The 19,421-nt window shown below is 43.0% G+C and overlaps 1 protein-coding gene across 4 annotated transcripts in view; it reads left to right on the top strand.

Annotated features, from left to right (window-relative positions):
* The first annotated feature begins 1,592 nt into the window (after positions 1-1,592).
* The window catches only part of UIMC1 (ubiquitin interaction motif containing 1), a 164,181-nt gene continuing 146,352 nt past the window's right edge, over positions 1,593-19,421 (top strand). For all 4 annotated transcript variants that reach the window (XM_066272305.1, XM_066272308.1, XM_066272306.1 and 1 more), the window contains exon 1: positions 1,593-1,709. The gene's annotated coding sequence lies outside the window, so the exon portion shown is untranslated. The remainder of the gene's footprint in view (positions 1,710-19,421) is intronic.

The following is a 19,421-nucleotide window of genomic DNA, read 5'->3' as shown; positions in this document are numbered from 1 at the left end:
CTCCCTGCTTCTCTCTCTCTCTCTCTCTCTCCTCCCTAAAATGAATAAAAAGTAATCTAAAAAAAAGGTACCAAAGCTGAGGGCCCCTCTGCTGTGGTAGTTGCTCAGACTACAACGTGAACGTGTCTCCATGCCGCTCTGAGCTCTGACCAAAGACAGCTGAGGAGAGCATGGCGACGGGGCCCCCTTAAGCTGTACCCAGTGAGTAATAAACTGCCTGTGTGATTCTTGAAACTAACTTTTGTCTGGTTGTGTCTTTCCTCAGGTGGCAGTTGGTGTCGGCACTTATAAGTAGAATCCTCAGAGCTGCCTCAAGAGTAGTCTTGAAGAGACTGCCAGACCTGCTGATAAGCAGCAGGAGCGTCCCACTGCACAGGGAAGTCGAATCAGGGATGCCTGATCGATGTAGAGCTTGGGCTCTACTGGGACACAAACCTCGGGGTTTCAAACCTGGGACTTCAGCATCCCAGGTCGACACTCTATCCAATGTGCCACCACTGATCAGGCATCTTGTTTAAAAAGAATTCATTTTATTTTATTAAGAAATATTTTTATTTAATGATTTTAGAGAGAGAAAGAGAGAGAGAGAGAGAGAGAGAGAGAAACATCAATTCATTATTCCACTTATCCATGCATTCATTGGTTGACTCTTGTATGAGTTCTGACAGGGGACTGAACTGCAACAACCTTGGTGCATCTGGATGATGCTCCAACCAGCTGAACCACCTGACCAGTGCTCTAGTTCATTTTCTATATACACATATATTTTCCAAAATCAGGATATACTGTCATTCTATACATTTTAAAATTTACATATATCACTTTACAGTATATATATTTGTTGGCATGTTGCTATTCAAATACTCATGTTGTGAGCTGTCAAATATTTCAAATGTTGCTTCTTATAGTACTCATTTATTAGTTTTATTTAAAAAATATTTGTTGTAATATTTTGTCATAGGAACGTATCACATCATCCATGTCTATTGGACATTTCTGTTGTTTCTGTTTATTTATTTATTTTGCAAGGGAGCAGGCTTGAACATGGATATGTCTTTTTGTGCACACCTGTAACAGTTTCTGTCTATATTTTTAGAGATGAAATTGCTGGTTCATAAAATGTACATGTTAAATTTCACCAAAAAGTCAACCTACTTAAATACTATCATAAAAAATTTCACCCAAAGTGGCTGTTCTGATTTTAAAATTTACCTGACATCTCTAAATTTCCCAAATTTCCCCTGAAATGATCAGACTTAAACATTTAACATCCCAAGAGTTTTCAAGTAATCATACGAACAAATAATTTGCGTACAACTCTAGACTAATGCCAAGAAAGGGCCAGAGGAGGCTTGATACGGCAGAGAAACTTTGAAGGGTTTTAACCGAAGTGTTGTGGAGACTCGCTGCTACTCCTCCTTGGTTTCCCTCCAAGTGCTAGCAGGTCATACAACGAACAAACACTGCAGAACAGCCCCGGGCCGCACTGCCGTAGATGCAGTGATCCCTCCGCCTCGCGCAGTTGGTACGTTCTGGAGGTGTCTTCCCCCCGTGGTGCGCGTTGGTTTTGTCCTCGGGCGCCTGCGCCTGCGCCCGCCTGGGGAGCGCGCGCGAAGGCGTGTCCGTTGGCCCGTCAGTTTCCAGCTCCTGACGCTGGTGACTCCAACCGTCCGTCGAGGGGACTCGGCCCAACGGCGCGGGGCCGGTGGGTGAGTACCTGCTGTCTCCGCACACCTGCAGTCGGCCCTCTTCCTGCTTTCTTCGCCCCCTCCCGGCGGCCGCGGCTCGCTCCTCGCCCGCAGGGCCGCCTCGGAGAGGCGGGCGGGGCCTTCTCGACGCTGCGGCGGGCCTCTCGGGACAGCGGCTGGGCGCCTCGGCGTGCCGGGAGGCTTCCGTCCTCGGGGGCCTGGCCCAGTGGGCTCACCCGGGGGTGCGGCTTCCCTCTTCCCGGGCGTCCGCCTGGGCACTTCCCGCTCTCTGCGGAGGGGCTGTGCTCGCGCCCGTCCGCCCCTCGCAGGCGGCTTCCTGGCGTGGAGCCCCGGGGCGAGGCCCCGTTCCGCCGCCTGCCCGGCCGCTGCCTCCGTACGCCCTCCTTCCGTCGGGCTACTGTTTCGGGGAGCGATCCTTGCAGTTACTATTTTGCCAGCGAAAAAGTTTTTCCTTGGAAATCCTTGTCATTTCCCAGTTTCCCTCCTGCAGAGCCGGTGCGTGTCCTCTCCGCAGGACGGCAGACACGGGCTCCCGCCGTCAATGCTGGCACGTGCCCTGCATCTTCCCGAGGAGGCGCGGGCCGCTCTCAGTCCCACGACGGTCAGGCGCAGCTCCCCACCGCAGAGCTGGTTTTCAGGCCAGGCAGCTTGATCTGGTGTTTCTGTATTTAGTCACTTTGTCACACTGAGATATAAGTAAGATATAAGTAACACGCTGGAAAAAGTAGAAGCTTTATGCTTCTGTCTTTATTTTTTTCCTGGGGGGGGGGGCAGTGCTTTGTAGTTGAGTCAGAGAATGCCTTTTTGGAATAAGATACGTTGAGCTTCAATTCTCAAGATAGTTACCAACTTAACAACTGTTTGATTTTCAGTAATTTTCCTAACGTGTAAAATAGTGATAAAAATCGTTTATAAAAATAGTGGTAAAAGAGTGTAAAATAATGATATCTGTCACAGACTTACTGGGAGAAATAATCTCTATAATGCAGGTGAGGTTCCTAAAATAGTCTGTCAAGAACTTAATAACTACAATTTAATTATTACTAAAAATGTATTTGCATTCTCTTGTTACACACTTGGTCTAAACTGAGGCTGAATATGAACTTGGAAATAAAGCTTCAGCAGTCTGTGTTTGTACAGTATATGTATTTATTTACCTTCTCTTAAATGTAAGAAACAGCTGATGTCGTCAGTTGATAAAGAGCTTGGTACTCTACTTATTTTTGAGAGAGGAATTTTTCCATTGATTGCTTTTAATATGTACTCTGACTGGGGCTCCAACTGGTGACTTCTGAGGGTCGAGCCCTTGGGGTGAAGCTGGCCTTCTTGGGGTTGAGCCTTGACTGCGGCTCGAGCCTGTGATCTCAGGGATTGAACTGGAGACCTTGGGCTCCACCTGGTGACCTCAGCTTGCCAGGAGGAGGCTCTTCTACTGTGCCAGGGCCTGCATTTCTTTTCTTTTTTTTTTTTGGTATTTTTCAGAAGTTGGAAACTGGGAGGCAGTCAGACTCCCGCATGCGCCCGACCGGGATCCACCTGGCACGCCCACCAGGGGGCGATGCTCTGCCCCTCTGGGGCCTTGCTCTGTTGCAACCAAAGCCATTCTAGCACCTGAGGCAGAGGCCACAGAGCCATCCTCAGTGCCCAGGCCAACTTTGCTCCAGTGGAGCCTCGGCTGCGGGAGGGGAAGAGACAGACAGAGAGGAAGGAGAGGGGGAGGGGTGGAGAAGCAGATGGGCACTTCTCCTGTGTGCCCTGGCTGGGAATCGAACCTGGGACTCCTGCACGCCAGGCCAACGCTCTACCACTGAGCCAACTGGCCAGGGCCTGTATTTCTTGAATAGTGACTTATTTAGGGGTAAGAGTTATTCATTCATAAATATTGTTAAGGTTCTCTGCCCCTAAGCTTTCAAAGGAATTTTACAGGTTTGGTAGGTAGAATGTTAAAATTTCAAATTATCTTGTCAGTGATTGTTTTTCAGATAGATCAAGATGATGGATATGCTGAAAGAAGAGACAAATAGCATCCTGAATTCGAAATTTTCAGTGACACTGCCAGAATGCTATATGTTAAATAGTAAATAACAGGTCTCAAATATTGGGTCACTTTTCCTGCTTGTGCATTCCTTTAGACTAGAGACATTTTATTCCTAACTGTCATGATTATGAAGAGGCTGTTGGCATCCATACTCTTCTCCTCCTTTGCAGACACTTAGTGGCAATTTGTTCTGTGGTCTCGGTTCAAGTAAGTGAAGATAAACTAGTATTTTAGTGAGTTTTTCATTTTGAAGGGTAAAAATTGAAATAAAAGTAGTTGAATTACATGCTGGTTTGGTTATTTAAATAGGCTGAGCAGTGACCATTTTTACTTAGATTTACTTTGCAAACAATGTGGCTAAATCTCTTGAAGCACTAGAATTTTGGAATCTGTATCTGTGGGTGCCTCTACTTAATGCTTCTTCTTTTTTTTTTTTGGTATTTTTCCAAGGTTAGAAGCAGGGAGGCAGTCAGACACAATCCCGCATGTGCCCAACCAGGATCCACCTGGCATGCCTGCCAGGGGGCGATGCTCTGCCCATCTGGGGCATCTACTTAATGCTTCTTATTGATCCCTTATCTGCTATGATTCTTTGAAAACCCACTTTGAGCCCACAGGTAGTTCAGTCCTAGGGAGAAGGGTTTTTATTTATTTATACATCTTTCAGAAATTATGTACATATATTTGGTGATATAGCTACCCTTGCTATAAGATTTGAGTATATTGCTTTAAATAACTCTAGGAGAAAGAAGACATTTACTAAGATGGAAACTATTCCATGTAAGATGTTTTCCTAAGGCACTATGATTCCTCCAGTCTTCCCCCATGCTAATCTCCACTTCCAAGTCCTGCTCTTAGGTTCAAGGATCACTGTAAGTCTTATTATCCTCCATAAGGTCTTCAACCTATAATTTATTCTCTGCGCCTTTATTTATTTATTTTAAAATTTTCCCAGTCCTGGCCGGTTGGCTCAGAGGTAGAGCGTCGGCCTAGCGTGCGGAAGTCCCGGGTTCGAGTCCCGGGTTCGATTCCCGGCCAGGGCACACAGGAGAGGCGCCCATCTGCTTCTCCACCCCTCCCCCTCTCCTTCCTCTCTGTCTCTCTCCTCCCCTCCCGCAGCCGAGGCTCCATTGGAGCAAAAGATGGCCGGGGCGCTGGGGATGGCTCCATGGCCTCTGCCCCAGGCGCTAGAATGGCTCTGGTTGCAACAGAGTGACACCCCCCCCATGGGCAGAGCATCGCCCCCTGGTGGGCGTGCTGGGTGGATCCCGGTCAGGCACATGCTGGAGTCTGTCTGCCTCCCCGTTTCCAGCTTCAGAAAAATACAAAAAAAAAAAAAAATTTCCCATTGATTAGGGTGGGGGGAGAGAGAAGCATCAGTTCCTTGTTTCACTTGTTCTATTTAATTGTGTACTCATTGATTGCTTCTCATGCCCTGGCTCGGGGTTGTGACCTCTAGTGCTCTGGGTGAGGCTTTATTCACTGAGCAACCCAGCCAGGGCTTATCCTTTGTGCCTTTATATAGTGTTTAATAATTTTAATATATACTTTATGCTATTTATTTATTTATTATTTTTTTACAGAGACAGTGAGAGTCAGAGAGAGGGATAGATAGGGATAGACAGACAGGAACGGAGAGAGATGAGAAGCATCAATCATTAGTTTTTCGTTGCAACACCTTAGTTGTTCATTGATTGCTTTCTCATACGTACCTGCCTTAACCGTGGGGCTACAGCAGACTGTGTTGTTGTGAGTCGGGGGCACAGAGAGAGACATCAGCAGACGAAATCATCAAGGACTAGCAAAGGACCACTGCTCGCTCAGGCAAATGGCCCCGAGTTCATGCAGTGTCCTAATTTTATCCACAAGACTTCAAAAGCTTGTTACTGAGAAATTGGCATAACATCAAGAGTAACTTTTACTTAAAGATACATAGAGTGCACCTGCAAGATAGCTTAGTAACAACATAATATCAGAAGGCATTAATTGCTATTGCTTCTATGGATCCCACAACATTCCTCTCCTTATCTTAAGGGACAACCTTGGAAAGTACAGAAATCTTATGAGAATGTTTTACTGAGAAAAGCCCAGCAATTGCCTTCAGTCACATAGACCTGTTTCAGTGACCTGCCTTCAAGTCACAAAACAATTCTCTTAGCAAAACATTCTTTTCTTGTTGGCTGTGTTCCCATCCAAGGCCGTGCAATGGATTATTCCACAACATTTCCCCCTTTTTGTTTATGCTGAATGTTATGAAGCACCACAGAAAACACAGCCTTCTGTCGTTCATCCCTTATTTCTCTTGATTTGATTTGTCGACAGACTACATATAAAAGAAAACATAGAATTAATACTATTATAAAAAGTCCTACAGCGGATTCCCAAAATTCCTTAATATATTCAATAGGATTTAATTGTGATAAATTATCTATTAATCCCTTCATATAGGTTGACATGTTAGAATTTCTAATTTTCTTTGAAAAGCTTCATGAATATGTCTGTAATTTAATGATTTCTTTAGTTACATTATCATGATTTAACAAATGCTTTTTAACATTTTCCTAATGGAAATAAGTACGATTTTAAGAAATAGGGGTAACACAAAAAGTAGTTACATTCTAATCACATTTTAGCTTAATTTGTCTTTGCAGGCTAACAATTTGATCTCTTAACACAATCATAGTCTCTTCTAAATCATTAACTTTAGTATTAATGTTATTATTTATACGTTATTAAGAAGTCCACAGTTGTTCAGAATCTTCATGCCATTTTTGCACAAAGTCCATAGTCTGTATACTTTGATGTAATCCAACTCTAGATATAGCAGCTACGGTGGTTAAAGCTATTAGTCCTATAATGATGGTGATGATCAGTCCAACCAGTCTCTTGGTTCGCTTCAAGGACTTAACAAGATGTTGTAACAGCATCATGGAAGGGGAACCCTGCCACATCCGATGCATCTGTACTGGAATCTAGACTCCTGTTCAGGTTCTTAAAATGTAAAGACTTTGACTATTTTATTAAAAAGAATAGAAGAGTTAATACATGTATAAAAAGCACACTTATTGCAAGTTATTGAATAATTTTCAGCTATTTGGTTTCACCTATAACAAACATATAAAGCAATCTAACACAAGCCGATATAAATGTGTTTCATTCTTCTTAAAGATTAACATAATATGATTAGAAGGATAATTTTTCCAGATTTTTCCTTTCTATGCTGACATATGTTTAAGTGCCATGGCTACTTTCCACAAATGATATTGTATAGGACCAAATTTTATATGAGGAGCTTGAGGTGACATCCCTCCTCTATGCTATATGCTAGTATGATTACTTTGATCACCAGCTGTAATTAAACCATTGTTCTTATGCCACCTTAAATCAGTACCCTGCCCTTTAACTTGGGCAGAGCTATGAGGGCTTTAATCTATAACGTTTTATGTACAGATGTATTGCTTTTAAATCTATATCCTTGTAACAAATGTGTGTTTTTTTTTTTCATCTCCTTTACTGTTATCTTTGACAATAGAGAGCCAAGCTTGAGCTTCTATGTTTAAACAATGTGGCTCATGTCCTATACATATAGGTAATTCCTCAACTCTTGTTGTATGATTTTTAATTTTACACCTTCTTTCGAAGGTGCTAAGGGACCTCGATCATTCAAAGGTCCTAGAAGCCAATTAGAGTCATTAACAAAAATAGAAAAGGCACTATTTTCCTAATGAATAGCTCTACTTAATGGAAGATTAGGAACATATGCCTAATAACTAAAATTTTCAGCTCTACTTACCGGAATTGTTACCAAAGCAATCATTGCTAAAAACAGGTTAGTAGCATTTTTTTTTCTAGTAGCTTGTAGCATATTTTTACCATTAAAGATCAGCTTTTTAAGTTAACCCCAACTTGGTATTTTAGCCTTTTCAGTACCAAGCAGCAGCACCTTTAAGATTCTTCTTTTGAAATTCATTTCTTCCATCTTAGCAATGGGTGGATATGGAAAGAATCTATTGTTATTATTCATGTTGTTAGTTTAATTCTGCAAGCAGGACTCCAAAGGACTTCACTGGATTCTGCAATGACACAAGCAAACCCTCTTCCCCAATGTTGCACTACACTAGGTACCTATTGATCCAACTCACTTTTATAATGTATAGGTTGATTAATCTTAGAACTGTTAACTTTTTGTCTAATGTCTGCAGCAGTCAAATTATCTTCTCCTGTATTTAAGAAATTTAAAGTAAATAAAACTTTGTGTAACATAATTCTAGGGAATAATCTCCTTTCTTCTCCCCCCTTTTGTTTAAGTAATATATTTTTCAGAGTGCAATTACTGTGTTCAATAATTGCTTGTTCTTGTGGATTATATGGAATTCTAGTAGTATGTTTAATATTCTAAAATGCTAAGAATTGTTGAAATTTAGTAGATGTATAGGCAGGACTATTTTCAGTTTTAAATTCTTTAGGAATGTCTATAACATTAAAAGCTTCAATAAGATGTTGAGTGACACAATTAGCCTTTTCTCTAGGCAAAGGTGTGGCCTATTGAAAGGAAGAATAAATATTAATAAAACTGTACATAAGATAGTTTTTTTAAAAGAAGAAATATGAGCAATATCTATTTGCTACAGGTTATTACTGTGTTGCCCTCTAGGATTCATTCCTCTCGGTAATGGAGGAGCATTTATAATACTATATTGAGGACAGTTTCTAACAATATTCCGAGCTTCTCACCAGGTTATTTTAAATTTTTGCATTAAATCTTTTTTATTTGTATGAGTCTTTGTATAAAACTTAGTAGCTATTTTTATTGATCTAATGAGTAATTGATTAACTTCATTATCTATAGTAGGCATAGGTCCTGGTAAAGCTGTATGAGAACAAATGTGAGTTATATAGATAGGCAAATTTCATTCCTACCATAAAAGTTGTAACTCTTGAAACAATTTGCAATCTAGAACTATTATTTGAAATATAAACAGTTTTTATAAGTTTAATTGTATGTTCTACATATTGTGAATCCATAACAATGTTAATAGGACAGGATGTTTGAATTTTGTCTTTAACTACAATCAAACTACACTGATTTAAGGTTTCAGGAGCATTTTTAAGGATGACTGAAAGTTCAGCATTATTTTTATAAGCTATTAATATGTTATTTATATAATGGATTATTAAAAATTGAGGATATTTTTAACAAGTTTTTTCTAAAGGTTGATTTACATAATGATACAGTGTCTGACTATTCAACATTGCTTATTTAAGTTATATAAACTTAGTAAGAATGGTTAGTTATGCTTATTGTTATAGACATGACAGCTAGCATTGCTAGAAACAGAGTCAAGGATGTTTTTTGAAGTCTTAGTCTTAATTAAAAAATTTTTTGCCTCCTAGGTAAGTTTATTTAATTGTCAAATTTCCCTTTTTTTTTTATTTCCAACTTATGCCGAGGCTTCAATTTTCTGGAAGGTATCTACTAGTCCCGTATCTGTGGAAATAATAGCAAATCTTCACCCCTACATTTTGTCTACATTGTTGTTGTAAATTAGCAAACTGTCCATTTAGAAAGTTCATCTTGGGCCCTGGCCGGTTGGCTCAGTGGTAGAGCGTCGGCCTGGCGTGCGGGGGACCCGGGTTCGATTTCCGGCCAGGGCACATAGGAGAAGCGCCCATTTGCTTCTCCACCCCCCCCTTCCTCTCTGTCTCTCTCTTCCCCTCCCGCAGCCAAGGCTCCATTGGAGCAAAGATGGCCCAGGTGCTGGGGATGGCTCCTTGGCCTCTGCTCAGGCGCTAGAGTGGCTCTGGTCGCGGCAGAGCTATGCCCCGGAGGGGCAGAGCATTGCCCCCTGGTGGACAGAGCGTAGCCCCTGGTGGGCGTGCCGAGTGGATCCCGGTCGGGCGCATGCGGGAGTCTGTCTGACTGTCTCTCCCCGTTTCCAGCTTCAGAAAAATACAACAACAAACAAAAACAAAAACAAAAACAATAAAAAGTTCATCTTGTGTAATATCAATAAGAGGGTTAGCATTAGCATTTTAATTAGCTTGAATACAAGCTTGATTTTCCTGTTATAAATTGTAACTCTCACTTTTGAAAGAACAGTCCAAGCTAACATTTCTAAATTTTTTGAAATAAAACTTTCAGAGTCCATGAAGGAGAATAGCAGTTCCTGCATATAAAGACAGTTTTATACTGGGAGCAAGCCATTTTTAACTCTTTAAGAGCTTTGACAGAAATTTGGTCATAGTGAGTATAAAAAACTCCTTGTCAGAAAGTTTAGATTGTAATTTAAAAAGTTGCTCTTGCCTGACCAGGCGGTGGTGCAGTGGATAGAGCATCGGACTGGGATGTAGAGGACCCAGGTTCGAGACCCTGAGGTCGCCAACTTGAGCGTGGGCTCATCTGGTTTGAGCGAAAGCCCACCAGCTTGAACCCAAGGTCGCTGGCTCCAGCAAGGGGTTACTCGGTCTGCTGAAGGCCCGTGATCAAGGCACATATGAGAAAGCAATCAATGAACAATTAAGGTGTTGCAACACGCAACGAGAAACTAATGATTGATGCTTCTCATCTCTCTCCGTTCCTGTCTGTCTGTCCCTGTCTATCCCTCTCTCTGACTCACTCTCTGTCTCTGTAAAAAAATAAATAAATAAAAAAGTTTAAAAAGTTGCTCTTTTTTTTTTTTTTTTTTACAGAGGCAGAGATAGACAGGGACAGACAGACAGGAACGGAGAGAGATGAGAAGCATCAATCATCAGTTTCTGGTTGCGCGTTGCGACTTCTTAGTTGTTCATTGATTGCTTTCTCACATGTGCCTTGACCGCGGGCCTTCAGCGGACCGAGTAACCCCCTGCTGGAGCTAGCGACCTTGGGTCCAAGCTGGTGAGCTCTTTGCTCAAGCCAGATGAGCCCGCGCTCAAGCTGGCGACCTCGGGGTCTCGAACCTGGGTCCTTCCGCATCCCAGTCCGATGCTCTATCCACTGTGCCACCACCTGGTCAGGCGTTGCTCTTTTAATTATAAGATAAATGTTTTTCTTTATCAGAGGCCAAATGACCCTTGTTATTTTCCTATTGTAAAAGACATCGTAGAGCTTTGTTAGGGACTTTTCCTAAGCCATGCAGCTTAGTGACTACTGCCTAAATGGGCTAAAAAGAAAACTAATGTTGCTTAGTAATAAGAGATGTATTAGCTTCTATATCTAAAAGTCTTTTGTATTGTTAAGTCTATTATAGGGTATCAGAGGAACTAAATTCCCACTTTCCTCAGTGCTTCCTTTTTCAGGATGTTGCCTTACAAGCAGCCAACTTTCTGAAGCAGCTTGTGATAAATTTTTTTTTTTTTTTTGTATTTTTCTGAAGCTGGAAACGGGGAGAGACAGTCAGACAGACTCCCGCATGCGCCTGACCGGGATCCACCCAGCACGCCCACCAGGGGCAACGCTCTGCCCACCAGGGGGCGTCGCTCTGCTGCGACCAGAGCCACTCTAGCGCCTGGGGCAGAGGCCAAGGAGCCACCCCAGTGCTCGGGCCATCTTTGCTCCAATGGAGCCTCGGCTGCGGGAGGGGAAGAGAGAGACAGAGAGGAAGGAGGGGGGGGGTGGAGAAGCAAATGGGTGCCTCTCCTGTGTGCCCTGGCCAGGAATCGAACCCGGGTCCCCCGCACGCCAGGCCGACGCTCTACTGCTGAGCCAACCGGCCAGGGCCTTGTGATAAATTCTTAAAATGACTTAATTTTACTTAATTCCTTAGTTTTACAAATTTGAGTATATTTTACACATAAACGACAATTTTCAATACAGAAACACAAGTATAACATATAACTTTAATTAATCCTAATATTTGAATTCTAATTTGATTTCAAACTTTGAATATACCTTATAATGTATTAATCAAATTAGCAAGTCTTAAGGATCCATATTCTATTTAATTTAAATTTAAATGAGCGCTCCTTATAATTTCTCATTTTAAAGCAAAAAATATATGGATGAAACTTTTTGCAATATAAAAGCCAGCATTTTAAATTTTTGTATGTAAACACAATTCAGGCCTTAAAAATCACATTTTAGACAACACCAAACAAAAACTAAACAGAAATTAGAATCAGACAAAACAGACTAGACAAACCAAAGAGAAACCCGGGATTTCAGAGCACAGTCAGACTAGAAAGATGCCTGCCTGATTTTAATCAGGGCATTTTCTGACAGAGGGACTGACAATGGATGAGACTAAACAAAATTTCCCCAAGAAAATTCTCTTGGAAGCTGCTGGGATATTTTCTATAGTCAGATTCAACACATGTCCCCTGCCTCAGTTTCCAGGCAAAGAATAAGAAAGAAACAAAATGATAGCTCAGAGGATTGTAGCTAAAACACCAAAGAAAATTAGTATTTATTTTATTATTACAAAGACTAGAGAATTCTAAGGACTTCATGATTCTTCTATATGTCCTAATTCTAATTGAATTTGTACCAACTGATGTAAAGCTGCAAACTTTTCTTCCTTGTCTCCATTTCCAGTGATTTGCATCCAGGCTTTAAGACAAGCGATCTAATCTGAGCTTTAACAGCATCAGTATGACTAGTTTGTTTTCCCACTGCTGCATAAGCACCAATGCCGAAGAGCATTTCAAAGGTAGCTCCCGGGGGATTATTTCTGGCGTTCATGCGAGATATTCGAAAAACCTCCTCTCTCCACCAAGATTTTAATTGTAAATATTGTCCTGGTTCCAAAACCGTACTAGCAAGTAAATCCCAATCCAAAGGAATGATTAAATGATTATTACAATAGGAAGAGATCAGACCTTGAACATATGAGGACTGAGGTCCATACGTAGCAACAGATTGTTTGACTAGCTTTAAGAAAGTAAATTCAAATTGGTCAAATTGGATATTATGCCCTCCCCCAGGATTTGGAGCATTAAGAGGAAAAGGCTGTCTAATTGGAAAAATAGATGCAGAAAAATTACTAGAATTAGATTCTAAATCATCATGATGCATAAGCACCTGTTGCATTTCAGAGATTTCAGGGAATTGAGAAATCCTTCCCCTGCCAGTACCAATTAATTTTTGACCTTGAATTGGAGGAGCTGTAGGCTCACATATATCTTGCTTTTGAACAGGATAAGCAGTATACTGATTTCCATTCTCCTGTTGTTCAGTGTAAATTGTAGTTTACTTAATAAATGTTTTAGACAGGCAACATCATCCATAGGGGCTCCCTCATTTTTTAAGAAAGAGGGAAGAAAGCCTGTGGATGGCTGAATTTCATTAACATTATCAGTAACTTCAGAAGCAGAGACAGTATTGTCCAAGTCATTATTCTGTTCATTCTGTGCTGAATCAAATTCTTCAGGCTTATTAAAAATAAGCTCACTCAAGTCTTTTTTTTTTTTTTTTTCTTTTTTTTTTTTTTCTTTATTCATTTTTAAAGAGGAGAGAGAGAGAAGGCGGGAGGAGGAGGAAGCATCAACTCCCATATGTGCCTTGACCAGGCAAGCCCAGGGTTTTGAACCGGCGACCTCAGTGTTTCCAGGTCGATGCGTTATCCACTGCGCCACCACAGGTCAGGCTCACTCAAGTCTTTAACAGAATCTCTATCTGATTGCAAAGGTCCAAGGGCTGTAGCAATAAGATTATAAGCAGCCCACATTTCAGCATCAAGTGGATCTCCGTGCTGATGAACACAGCTTAAAGATTTTCCTACTTGTTGCCAAACATTCAAATTCAATTGATTACAATGTTCAGGAGTATACCAATAACAGTGTTTCTGAATAGCATTTAAAAGATGTAACAAAACCTTGTCTTTTATCTGAGTCCTAGACCCTTTTAAAAGGGATTTCAAAACCTGTACATAATTGTCACGTAATGAATGGGAATTTCCCATGACTTTGCTAGTTACCCGAAAGTATTGCGTACACAGCGTGTCCAGCTTACCCTTTCGGGGTTCCATCTGTTCCCAACCTCTTCTTAAGGCCCCACGTTGGGCGCCAAATGTTGTGAGTCGGGGGCACAGAGAGAGACATCAGCAGACGAAATCATCAAGGACTAGCAAAGGACCACTGCTCGCTCAGGCAAATGGCCCCGAGTTCATGCAGTGTCCTAATTTTATCCACAAGACTTCAAAAAGCTTGTTTACTGAGAAATTGGCATAACATCAAGAGTAACTTTTACTTAAAGATACATAGAGTGCACCTGCAAGATAGCTTAGTAACAACATAATATCAGAAGGCATTAATTGCTATTGCTTCTATGGATCCCACAACATTCCTCTCCTTATCTTAAGGGACAACCTTGGAAAGTACAGAAATCTTATGAGAATGTTTTACTGAGAAAAGCCCAGCAATTGCCTTCAGTCACATAGACCTGTTTCAGTGACCTGCCTTCAAGTCACAAAACAATTCTCTTAGCAAAACATTCTTTTCTTGTTGGCTGTGTTCCCATCCAAGGCCATGCGATGGATTATTCCACTACAAGGCTGAGTGACCCCTTGCTCAAGCCAGTGACCTTGGGTTCAAGCTGGTGAGCTTTGCTCAAGCCAGATGAGCCTGCACTCAAGCTAGCAACCCTGAGGTCTCGAACCTGGGTCCTTCCGCATCCCAGTTCGACGCTCTGTTCACTGCGCCACTGCCTGATCAGGCAAACTCCTGCTTTTCTTAACAGACATGTACAGTTTCCAGCTCTTTGTGAATTTAGCTTCCTATGATGGAAGAATAAAAACATAGCGGATTGAGCTGTTTTCTAATGCTCAATGGGAGGAAATGCCTTTGGCTCTATTGCCTACCAAGCCAACAGGTGTGTAGGGAGATGATATCTATTAATATTATAAAAATGTACATATGTTGAAAATATCTGTTTACTTTTTCCATAGCAGAACATCAGCATGGTAAAACATTATCACCTTAAACACAAACAGGCAAGATGGATCCATCCTCCTAAATCCCCTCCCATCTGGCAACTCTCAAAATGTTCTCTGTATATATGAGTCTGTTTCTGTTTTGCTTGTTGGTTTATTTTTTTTATTTTTTTATTCATTTTTTTTTTTTTTAGAGAGGAGAGGGAGAGACAGAGAAAGAGAGACTGAGACAGAGAGACAGAGAGAGAGAAGGGGGGGGAGGAGCTGGAAGCATCAACTCCCATATGTGCCTTGACCAGGCAAGCCCAGGGTTTTGAACCGGCGACCTCAGCATTTCCAGGTCAACGCTTTATCCACTGCGCCACCACAGGTCAGGCTGTTGGTTTATTTTTTTAAATTCAATTGTTGATAAATATATGTATTACCATCTTATTGTATTATAATATTTTTAATGTTTTCTTCTTAAAGAAGAACCTTTAACATTTCATGTAATACTGGCTGGATGGTGATGAATGCCTTTAGATTTTCTTGTCTGGGAAGCTCTTAATGTGTCCTTTGATTCTGAATGACAGCTTTGCTGGGTAGTGTAATCTTGGTTGTGGGTCCTTGCTTTTTCATTACTTTGAATATTTTGTGCCAGTTCCTGCAAAGTTTCTGTTGAGAAATCAGCTGACAGTCTAATGGGAGGCTCCCTTGTAGGTAACTGTTTTTCTTTTTTTTTTGTATTTTTCTGAAGCTGGAAACGGGGAGGGGGGTGGGGGGAGACAGTCAGACAGACTCCCGCATGTGCCCGACCAGGATCCACCCGGCACGCCCACCAGGGGGCGACGCTCTGCCCACCAGGGGGCGATGCTCTGCCCCTCCAGGGCGTCGCTCTGTTGCGACCAGAGCCACTCTAGTGCCTGGGGCAGAGGCCAAGGAGCCATCCCCAGCGCCCGGGCCATCTTTGCTTCAATGGAGCCTCAGCTGCGGGAGGGGAAGAGAGAGACAGAGAGGAAGGAGAGGGGGAGGGGTGGAGAAGCAGGTGGGCGCTTCTCCTGTGTGCCCTGGTCGGGAATCGAACCCGGGACTTCTGCACGCCAGGCCAACGCTCTACCACTGAGCCAACTGGCCAGGGCGGTAACTGTTTTTCTTTTGCTGCTTTGAAGATTCTCTTTTTGTCTTCTTCCCTTTGCATTTTAATTATGATATATCTTGGTGTGGGCCTCTTTGGGTTTGTATTGTTTGGAATCTCTGCTTTCTGAACTTGTATGTCTATTCCTGTCACCAGGTTAGGGAAGATTTCTGTTATTTTCTGAGCAAGAGAGAGAGAGAGACAGACAGACAGACAGGAAGGGAAAGAGATGAGAAGCATCAATTCGTAGTTGGAGTACTTTAATATTTTACTGATGCTTCTCATATGTGCCTTGACTGGGGGTCTCAAGCCAAGTGACCCAGGGGTTTTGAACCTATGACCTCAGCCTTCCAGGTCCCAGTGACCCCTTGCTCAAGCCAGTGACTTTGGGGGGGTTCAAGCCAGTGACCTTGAATCATGTTGATGATCTTGTGCTCAGGCTGGCAACCCTGCAGTCAAGCTGGATGAGCTCATGCTAAAGACAGCAATCTCAGGCTTTCAAACCTGGCATCTCAGTGTCCCAGGTTGATGCTCTCTATCCACTGCCACAACTGGTCAGGCTGTCACTTTTTCAAATAGGTTTTCAATTTGTTGCTCTTTCTCTTCTCCTTCTGGCACCCCTAAAGTGCAAATGTTGTTATGCTTGAAGTTTTCCCTGAAGCTTTTTTTTTTTAATTATTTTTTTTAAGATTTTATTTATTGATTTTACAGAGAGAGGAGAGACAGGTATGGAAGGTGCTTCACTTTAGTTGTTCATTGATTGTTGTATGTGCCAGGTAGCCCAGGGATTTGAACCTGTTGCCTCAGCAATTCCATGTCAAAGCTCTATCCACTGTGCCACCACAGGCCAGGCTCCCTGAAGCTTTTTAAACTATATTCATATTTTGAATTCTTTTTCTTTTTGCTGTTCTTATAGGGCGAGGGTCAGGAACTTATGGCTCGCGAGCCAGATGTGGCTCTTTTGATGGCTGCATCTGGCTCGCAGACAAATCTTTTTTTTTTTTTTTTGCATTTTCTTTTGCATTTTTCTGAAGCTGGAAACAGGGAGAGACAGTCAGACAGACTCCCGCATGCGCCCGACTGGGATCCACCCGGCACGCCCACCATGGGGCGACGCTCTGCCCACCAGGGGGCGATGCTCTGCCCATCCTGGGCGTCGCCATGTTGCGACCAGAGCCACTCTAGCGCCTGAGGCAGAGACCACAGAGCCATCCCCAGCGCCCGGGCCATTTTTGCTCCAGTGGAGCCTTGGCTGCGGGAGGGGAAGAGAGAGACAGAGAGGAAGGTGTGGCGGAGGGGTGGAGAAGCAGATGGGCGCTTCTCCTGTGTGCCCTGGCTGGGAATCGAACCCGGGTCCTCCGCACGCTAGGCTGACGCTCTACCACTGAGCCAACTGGCCAGGGCTCGCAGACAAATCTTTAATTAAAAAAAAATAATGTTAAAAATATAAAACAGGCCCTGGCCGGTTGGCTCAGTGGTAGAGTGTCGGCCTGGCGTGCAGGAGTCCTGGGTTCGATTCCCGGCCAGGGCACACAGGAGAAGCGCCCATCTGCTGCTCTGCCCCTCCCCTCTCCTTCTTCTCTGTCTCTCTCTTCCGTTCCTGCAGCCAAGGCTCCATTGGAGCAAAGTTGGCCCGGGCACTGAGGATGGCTCTGTGGCCTCTGTCTCAGGTGTTAGAATGGCTCTGGGTGCAACAGAGCAACACCCCAGATGGGCAGAGCATTGCCCCCTGGTGGGCGTGCCGGGTGGATCCCGGTCGGGCGCATGCAGGAGTCTGTCTGACTGCCTCCCCGTTTCCAACTTCAGAAAAATACCATTAAAAAAAAATAATAATAAAAAAAAATATATATATATATTTTATCCTTTAGCACAGGATCATCAACATGATTCAAGGTCACTGGCTTGAGCCCCCCCAAAGTCACTGGCTTGAGCAAGGGATCACTGGGACCTGGAAGGCTGAGGTCATAGGTTCATATATATATATATATATATATATATAACATTCTCATGTATTACAATCCATTCGTGTCCTACCGGCTGTAGCCAATCACAGCTGTCCTCCAGGACAACACCAAATTTTTATTGTATAATGCCTAACATACACGGGTTGTTGTATGGCTCTCATGGAATTATATTTTAAAATATGTGGTGTTCATGGCTCTCTTAGCCAAAAAGGTTCCTGACCCCTGTGATAGGGTGTTTTTTGTCTCTTTATATTCCAAACTGCTTATTTGATTCTTGGCTTTATCTACTTTACTATTGATTCTCTGTAAGTTACTCTTCATTTCAGTTAGTATATCCTTTATTTCTATTTTTGTTATTTTAGTGAGAGAGACAGGACGGGAGAGAGATGAGAAGTATCAAGTTGTAGTTGCGGCACTTTAGTTGTTCATTGATTGCTTCTCAAATGTGCCTTGACTCGGGGGCTCCAGCCAAGCCAGTGACTCCTTGCTCAAGCCAGCAACCTTGGGCTTTAAGCCAGTGACCATGGGATCATGTCAGTGATCCCATGCTCAAGCTGGTAACTCTGCACTCAAGCTAGTGAGCCTGCGCTCAAGCTGGCGACCTTGGAGTTTCGAACCTGAGATCTCAGTGTCCCGGGTCAACACTCTATCTACAGCGCCACCACTGGTCAGGTAGTGTATCCTTTATTTCTGACTAGTTCTTTTTTTGTGGTTTCTGTGTCGTTTTCATGTTGTTGAAGTGTTAAGTTTGTTGAGTTTCTCACTAAGTTCCTTGAGCATTCTTATAACCATTATTTTGTCTCTGGTAGTTTGCTTGCCTCCATTTCATTATTTATTTTTTTGGAGAGGCCTCCTGTTTCTTAATTTGGATCCTTTTTCTTTGTCTCCACATTTTGGCTGCTTTCCGGTGTTAGTTTCTATGTATTAGAGCTGCTATGTCTCCTGGACTTGGTAGAGTGGCCTTGTACAGTAGGTGTCCTGTAGGGCCCACTGGTGCACCTCCCTGTTCACCTGAGCTGGACCCTCCAGGTGCTCCCCTGTGGGCTGTGTGCACTGTCCTGTTGTAGTTGAGCCTTTATTGCTGTTTGTCACTGGAGGAATTGAACCCCCAGGCTGATCAGCTGCAGGCACAAGCTGTGACTACAGTGTAGGAGCTGCTGTGCAGGAGCTGGCTATGGAGCAGGACTATCTTTAGTGGGGCTTTGTTGCTCTTCCAAGTCTACTTCTTGAGTGTGTGTGTGGTGTGTGTCTCAGAAAAGTAACAGTGGCCTCTGCCAGCACTTCTGTCTGGCAGAAAGCAGACCCCAGCTCTCTTCTTGATGCTGGACAATTCAGTTCCTCTGGTTTCTTTCAAGCTGCTGTCCCAGTGCTAGAGCTCAGCGGAAGTGAGTCCAAGTAATCCCATGCATGGACCCTTTACAAGGAACTGCCTGGGATTTCAGCAGCACTCTGTCTCACTCAGCTATAATCCTTGCTGGTTTTGGGGACTTCTTTTCCTGGCGCTGGAACCCTGGTGTGGGGTTGGGACCCTGGCTCTTCAGGGGGGACCTCCACAGCCAAGATATGTCTACTGATTTTTATCTGCCACATTTGGGTGTGGGACCAGCCTGTTCTGTGTCTCTAGTCTTGATTTGGTTTTCTTTAAATTTCTAGTTGTAGGACTTCCATTATTTTAGGTAGTTCTGAATGATGGTTGTTCTGTAGTTTAGTTGTAATTTTGATGTCGTAGGAGGATTCAGCAACCACTAA

Source organism: Saccopteryx bilineata, chromosome 4, assembly GCF_036850765.1.
Source record: "Saccopteryx bilineata isolate mSacBil1 chromosome 4, mSacBil1_pri_phased_curated, whole genome shotgun sequence".
Classification (NCBI taxonomy): domain Eukaryota; kingdom Metazoa; phylum Chordata; class Mammalia; order Chiroptera; family Emballonuridae; genus Saccopteryx; species Saccopteryx bilineata.
The sequence above is the reverse complement of the archived record's forward strand: the minus strand, read 5'-3'. Positions and strand labels throughout refer to the sequence as shown.